This window comes from Zootoca vivipara, chromosome 2 (genome assembly GCF_963506605.1).
Source record: "Zootoca vivipara chromosome 2, rZooViv1.1, whole genome shotgun sequence".
In the NCBI taxonomy this organism is placed as follows: Eukaryota; Metazoa; Chordata; class Lepidosauria; order Squamata; family Lacertidae; genus Zootoca; species Zootoca vivipara.
Window position 1 is genome coordinate 34,829,404 of NC_083277.1, and position 7,898 is coordinate 34,837,301.

Genomic DNA, 7,898 nt, shown 5'->3' on the forward strand with positions numbered 1-7,898 from the left:
AATTAGAGAAAACATTCCAATTAAAGCCAATTATACTTAATTTTTCGGACTCCCATGCCTCAGATTCCCAGAGCTCCCTACTAATCACCAATATCCTTTGCTTCCTTCTGAATTTATTCCTTATTTAACAGCCTCTGATATAAATATCATATATTTTCAAGTCTATTACTGTCCTTTCTCGGCCGGATGTTTCCAAATACTTTCTGTCTCTGTGTGGACTATATCTGTAACCTCTCTTCAATCTCTGGCCCTTGATACCAATTACGTCATAAATTATATCCAAATTCTCCTCCATGGCTCCTCCAAAAAATAGAATCGCAATATTTCCAGTAGAGAAAAAGCCAGACGCCTCTTCTCGCTCTTCTCGAAACCGGCTGCCTCTCTACCTCTGATTGTGTTCCATTCCAGCGCCATCTTGCTTGATTTACGAACTGCGACACAAATCTTAGATCCTCCTTACAGTCACAAATCTTCAGCCTCTCAGCCAGGGCCAGGATTTCAAGGGAGATTTTTGCAAAAATGTCAAATTATATATAACTCCAATATCAGATTTATTTAAAATTCCAAGTCCACCAGTTTGTACTCTCCATTATCCTGCTGCTCTAGATCAAGTCCAATGTTCCGTCCAGGAAAGGTATTTAATAAATTATAAGCAAAGAACAAAGAAAAAGGTTGCACTTCCCTGTAAGGCTTCTCGGATTCTCCAGATGCTCGCTCTTCATTCCTATGATGTTTCCTCTACCTCTCAGTGGCTGTAATTCAAATCATTCTCTCCGCTACTCAGGGCTGTGTCCATAAGCAATAATTTTTCACTCTTTCATCTGAGGCATGCCCAAAACTTTCCTCTAATTAAATTCCAAGTAATGGGACCCATCTGCCTGGTGGGTGGCTTCCAGGAGTGCCGACTCCAATGGGTGCACAGCCCAGCCCCCCAGCCCCCCCCAGGGGTCCGGGTGGGTTAAGGGGCATCTGCGGGCCAGTGTCCCCCTCCCGTAGCGTCCCGGGAGGGGTAAGGGAGGCTGCATACTCCCGAGGCAGCCGCCGTAAATCACCATTGGAGCGGAGAAGATGGAATTGTCTGCCATTCCCTCCAGCAGTGGGCGGAGTCTTTCTAATTACCTTATAAGTTTTCCAAGCTGATGGCCATCAACACATCTGTGAAATCGTACAGTGGAACCTCCGTTCTCGAACATCTCCATTGATGAACGTTTGGGAACCTGAATGCCGAAAACCCAGAAATAATTGCTTCCGTTTTCAAATGCACCTTTCGAATGCTTCCACTGTGTGTTTTTCACTTTTCTCAATTGAATTTGCCAACAGCCCTCTGATCCTCTGTTTTCTAACATTTTGGAAGTTGAATGGTCTTCCAGAACAGATTAGGTATGAAAACTGAGACTGTACTTCATAGAATCATAGAATCATAGAGTTGGAAGAGACCACAAGGGCCATCCAGTCCAACCCCCTTGCCAAGCAGGAAACACCATCAAAGCATTCTTGACATATGGCTGTCAAGCCTCTGCTTAAAGACCTCCAAAGAAGGAGACTCCACAACACTCCTTGGTAGCAAATTCCACTGTCGAACAGCTCTTACTGTCAGGAAGTTCTTCCTAATGTTTAGGTAGAATCTTCTTTCTTGAAGTTTGAATCCATTGCTCCGTGCCCGCTTCTTTGGAGCAGCAGAAAACAACCTTTCTCCCTCCTCCATATGACATCCTTTCATATATTTGAACATGGCTATCATATCACCCCTTAACCTTCTCTTCTCCAGGCTAAACATACCCAGCTCCTTAAGCCGTTCCTTATAAGGCATATGAGGCAAAACTTCATTTTGTCTGAGTCTCTTGCCATTCAGCCTGATCTGATGACTCCAGACAACTTACGCCGAAGTGACATAGACGTGGCATAGTGTCATCCATCTTCATGGCTCCTCTACTATGCACATTAAGCATACCTTATGGGGGTATGCAGGCCAGGCGGACGGGGTATAAGTTATTATTATTATTATTATTATTATTATTATTATTATTATTATTATTATCGAAGGGCCCACTGGTCTATTTAGAGAAGATTTGTCCACATTTAAACAATATTTTGTTCTTCTGCAAGTAAGCAGCTACTTCCCTCGTATATGTATCATTTTGGCTACATAAAGATCTGTGCTCACCCCTAAAAATCAAGATTGTTATACTACTGTATTATTATACTATTAATTGATTATTGTGTTATAAGTTGCTACATTAAAAGAATGAGAAATCATGAACATTTTAGCAGAATAAAAACTTGACTGATATTACACTATGGCCATTTTAAATTAATTTATCATTTAAAATGTTTGCCTTCTCAGTGCAATATTTCCAAATTATTTGCAGACTGATTCTTTTAAGGAGTGCAACTAGTTTTTATACGATATACTCCCCTTTTCTTGTGGTAAATGAATTATGTATGTGCCCAAAAGTAATTAGCAGAGAGGTGGCTGCTCAGTTGAATTTTAAAATAATTAAACTGACCTAATTCTTGGGGGAACGGGATAAAGTGCAGTCACTAAGCAACTCTTTCAGGCTAGACACTGACTTCCTAGTTCCAGTTGACTCAAAGGAGATCCAGTTTTTAGTAGCATGTAGTGTTTTTCCAGTCCAGCACTTTTCAAATTATACTCTGAGGAACCCTCTAAGGTCTACCCCAAGCTTCTCAATGGTTTCTCAGTGAGAAGACCAGTAACAGTGGGCCAGATTTCCTGAAAGCGAGCTTGCCCCACAATTACCACTCTTCCCTTGTGATGCAGCTTCTCAAGAGAGTTCATCAAGTTCAATGGTACTTTCTTGTGATGATTCTGAATTGAGTGAGCATCTAAATGACCTGTCCAGACGAGTATCCATATTCCTCTAATGTATGCACACGTTCTGCAGCATACAAGTATGTATGAAGGTCGAACATTTGAAAACTGTCACTGTACACCTATGCTATTGCAAGCAAAATGACCTCTGTAATATCTCAACGCTGTGGTTTGAGTGAAAAGTGTCAGAAGAATGCCGCCTCACCCTATTCAACTGCTGTTTATTCAAATAAAGAATTCTGATTGCCACAAGAAAGCATCATTTGGGGGGTTGGAGTTATAGGCAAGGTTCTACACACCTCTGGAGCCCCCTTGAGCCATTGTACTCATATGTAAAATGAACAGGTGACCATGGATGAGCATTCTAAGCTCTGCCCACCACCATCACCATCTCCATCACTTACCACAAACCAAAGGGCAGATTTCTGAAGTGGGAGTCTCCTGTACTTGTGGAGGCTCCACATGCAGTTTAGAACCCTGGTCTTCCACAACTACAAGAGTCTCCCAGAGGGCCAGTAGAGAGATGTCTTCAGTGGATTGGAATGCCATCTGGATCTCCTGGAATAGGGAGTTCCATGGCCTAGGCCATGGATGGGGAACCTTCAGATATTGTTGGACTCTAGCTCCCATCAGCCCCAGCCAGCATAGCCAAAGGTCAGAGGAGATGGGAGTTGTTGTCCCAGGTTGCTCATCTGGCCTAGGTTCATCAGCAGGGAAAGCCCTCTCACACATGTTAGCCAAATTCATGGCAACGGGATACACAGAAGGAGGTCCACAACTGATGTAAGCTTACAGGTAGGTACATGTGAAAGGAGAGGAGATTGTCTTTTGAATAACCTATTCCTGAGATCGTTATGGCTTTAAATGTAGTGACAGGCTTACATCAAGATTGGCCCGAGTTACTTCCCCCCCAAATAAGCCAAATAGCTTGGCTTATTTCTTAGCCAATTTAAACTGTGTTCTCCTCCACACTGCCAAAGCTCAATGAAGCCAGATAGAAATGGGTGGAGCTGCTCAGCAACTACCTTGGCTAGGTAAGGAAGAGTAATTTCGCTGTGATTCCATTACCCATGACATCATGCTGGCACAGCAACCATTATGCCCTCTGCCAATGCTTAATTTGGAAGTGTATCAAGTTCTAGGATTTGGCCGTCAATGTGGATCTGTGAAACTCCCTGAGAAATGTACCCTTTGTTATTGAAACTCCTTTGAGTTCCTTCAAAACTCCTCATATGTGTGGCCTGAGGGTCACATTGTTAGCATTGTTTTTGTCTTGTATGTTTATACTGTGAACCTCCCTGAGATCTACAGATGAAGGGCAGCATACAAATTTAATAAATAATAATAAAATAATAATTTAGATTTCTTACCTACCCTTTGCCATAAGATCCCAGGGTGGGATACAGAAATACAAGATCTCAGGTGCCAAAGGCTGAAGAAAGTTTTGCACACCATTCATTTGCCTAATGCAAGACTTTTCAAAGGCTTTTTAGTATAAAAATGAATACAGTTGTATTAATAGCAATGACAACAATAATAAAAAAACCCAGTTTCTTATGATATCTGGGTACAAAATACTTTACCTTCAGACGTCACTTGACAAGCAAACTTAGATGATCTATTGTGGCAATGGCTGCATCTTCCATGAGAGTTTACTGCTAGCCCTTTAGTAATCTTTCACTTTGGCCGCTAACCTGGCTCTTCATCATGTCAGAGGAAGAATGTCAGGTGCTTTTTGCCAGATGGCATAATTTCCTTATTAAAACATTCTCCACCACTATGATTCAACCTATTTTTCCCCTCCAGAAAGTTAGTTTCTAGGCAACCAGTAGCAGGATTTCGGTCTTAAAATAATATTTTGCTGTAAGCTAGCTAGCTCAAGAGTCTTCGGAATGCTTGCTACTTTCCCCTCTCACAGGCTTCCTTTAAACACACACACTCTTTTAATCTTTGTTGGCTTCCAGTTCAGTGAATCGATTTTTCAAGTTTTCAAATTGCAGTGCCTATACTTGGGTTTTCTTTTGTAGTTTTCTGGTGCAATCCTCTTTATTTGTTATTCGATGAAAAGATGAGTGTGTCTGACTTGCTAGAACTACATATCCCCCCCCCAATCAAACCAAGTAATTATTTTTTCACAAGTTAATAGCAGCTATCTTAAAAATAGAAATTCAGATGCAAGCCAGTGTGGCAAAGTGAGTAGAGTGTCAGACTTCACCTTCTGAAAGTCAGGTTCAAATCCCCATTTAGCCATAAAGATCACTGGACGGCCCTGAGCAGCCAGTTATCTCTCAGCCTTACTTACCTCTTTGAAGATAAAATGAAATAATCTCATGTATGCACCTTCAGATCCTTGGAGGAAATATGGTATACAAATGAGATAGACACAGACAATTATTATTATTATTTTTTAAAAAAACTTTATTGATTTAGAAGAGATGTTAGAAATTTTACAATGCAATCGTATCACATGCAATGCATTTTACTATACAGTATATAGTAAAACTCATTACAAAAGGAGATATTAAAGATTTATTTGAAGTGCTAATGACTGGTTATCAGCACCATTGTTTCTAAATGAGTCTACCCCCCACCCACAAAACAATGCCCTGGTATAGAAAAGACACTTATTCTGCATTTTTTTGCTGCTAAATTTTGTGGCTGTTTAGTCGTTTAGTCATGTCCAACTCTTCATGACCCCATGGACCAGAGCATGCCAGGCACTCCTGTCTTCCACTGCCTCCCGCAGTTTGGTCAAACTCATGTTGGTAGCTTCGAAAATTGAAAGCTGCTAAATCTAATGCCTATCAACTCACCTTAATTTTCAAAACATTGGTTAAACACCAGCACCCGGGAACCTAGGGGGAGGCAGGGCACCCACAAATCCACAAAGTCATTATGAATGTACACCTTTCTCCAGACCTGAGACTCAAGGCGGCTTGCAAATAAAATATCAAGGATAAGACACAAAAGGCTTAAAACATATAAAAGATAATAGTTCAAAAGTAATTAAACTATAAGAGAATTAAAACAATATAAAAGCCCTTTCCTTAGAAAACAGTCAGTTCCCAAAAGCCTAAATATTTTTCACCTGCTGGCAGAAGGAGAACCAGGAGGAGATACTTAATGATACATTATGTGGAGTCCTTATTTTGCAAGAGATGCAGGAAGTTGAAATCTCTCATCAAAAACATTCTAGGTAGATATACCTAACCTCAGATACACACTTAGCATTTCTGTATAGAATTGCTTGAAATCTGTTTGTTGTATAGTGGTAGGGTGTTTTTTTACTGGACATCCTCATCTGCTCCTAGCTGCTGGGTGTGGATGGGGAATTTTTCAGTTTAAAAGTTCAGAGTTGCAACATGCTAATTAACAATTAAGGCATCATTGCTACACATTGAGGCTTCTATATTTTGACACACACCTATCTTCTATAGTACCTTAAGATGGGTGCAAGTCTACTGCCCTTAGCTCAACAAAATTTAAATGGTATTTCAAGGGAAAGTGCCAGAACCAAAATGAATGTAGCTTAAGTGGGACACTTGTAGCCTCAAGAAGTGGAGTATATAGTAAGCTGTTACTTATTACAAGTTATCATACTGCACTTCAGGCTTGCATTGTCACTGAACTTGTGTAATAGCTAGGCAATTTCTCTCAGTGGTGTTGTGTGAGTCAACATCTCCTTTGGCTACAACTGGGGATCAATCTCCTCACCTGCCAATGTGGTTGACTCACAGGCAGAAAGGATTGTACTACACACACACACACACACCACACTTGTATGCTCATGGTTCTGAGAACCTAACATTCTTTGACATGAGATGTGAGAAGGCCATGCTAAAGCATTCAGAAATAAAATGGGGTTTCTTCAGAGGAGATGATATTGTGAGACAGAATGATTCCTCTTCAGACTGCTACTGAAAGATTTAATGGGATGGAGAAGAACGCGTGTGTGTGTGTGAAATACAGTTATATTGTTATAATAACAGAAAGCTGGGCTGGGGGCTTACATAAAAACATCTAGGCCTTGGCTTTCACACATCCAGGCCAGAGCAATATGAAACTTAACAACCTGATTAATGACAGACTATGGAGACATTTCTGAGTCTCAGCTGACCCCAAGGTTACGGACTACGGGGAAAGGAGAAACCTTGTGTGATTATTAACAGAAATAGTTGAACAGAAAACTAAGGGCAGCATGGAAGACACCCAAGAAGCAACAGTTCAGCAGCATCTGCCAGCATTCATTTCAAGAAAAAAAAATTGTTATGTGTTCAGAGCTGAGATGTCCACACATTCAGATAGAAGTACCTTTGTATGAGGAAAGGAATAGTTTTGGATGATGCCAAGATATTTTCGTCATGGATGACAAGCTAGATGTAGTAGTAGTACAGTGGTACCTCGGTTTATGAACACAATTGGTTCCGGAAGTCTGTTCATAAACTGAAGCGTTCATAAACTGAAGCGAACTTTCCCATTGAAAGTAATGGAAAGTGGATTAATCTGTTCCAGACGGTCCGCGGAGTACTTAAACTGAAGCATTCATAAAATGAAGCGAACTTTCCCATTGAAAGTAATGGAAAGTGAAGTAATCCGTTCCAGATGGGTCTGCGGCGTTTGTAAACCGAGGTGTTCGTAAACCGAGGTTCCACTGTAGTAGTATAAAGTATTAGTATTCGTATATGTGTGTGTTTGGCTTTTTCACATATTCACTTTGGAGGGATTACTGTGCTGCAAATTTCATCAAGTTCTGTCAACAGCATTTTATTTATTTATTTATTTATTAAAGTTGTGGCTGGTTTTTTATTATTATTTCCACATGGTGAATGGTGGTGATGGGTCATGAAGCCTCAATTGTTTCAAATCAGACTAGGATTCCAAACTGAATCAGGCAGCTTGCAAGGTAGTCTCCTTCCTAAAGCACTGAACCAGGATCTGAACCAAATCTTGCTCTCAGAGCACACCCGTAGCATTTAACTAGGTTCTACATGTGCCCCTCCTCCCTGACTCACTGTTGATTTTTCTCAGCAGAGTCTGGATGCTTTTAAAACACTGTTCTGCTATA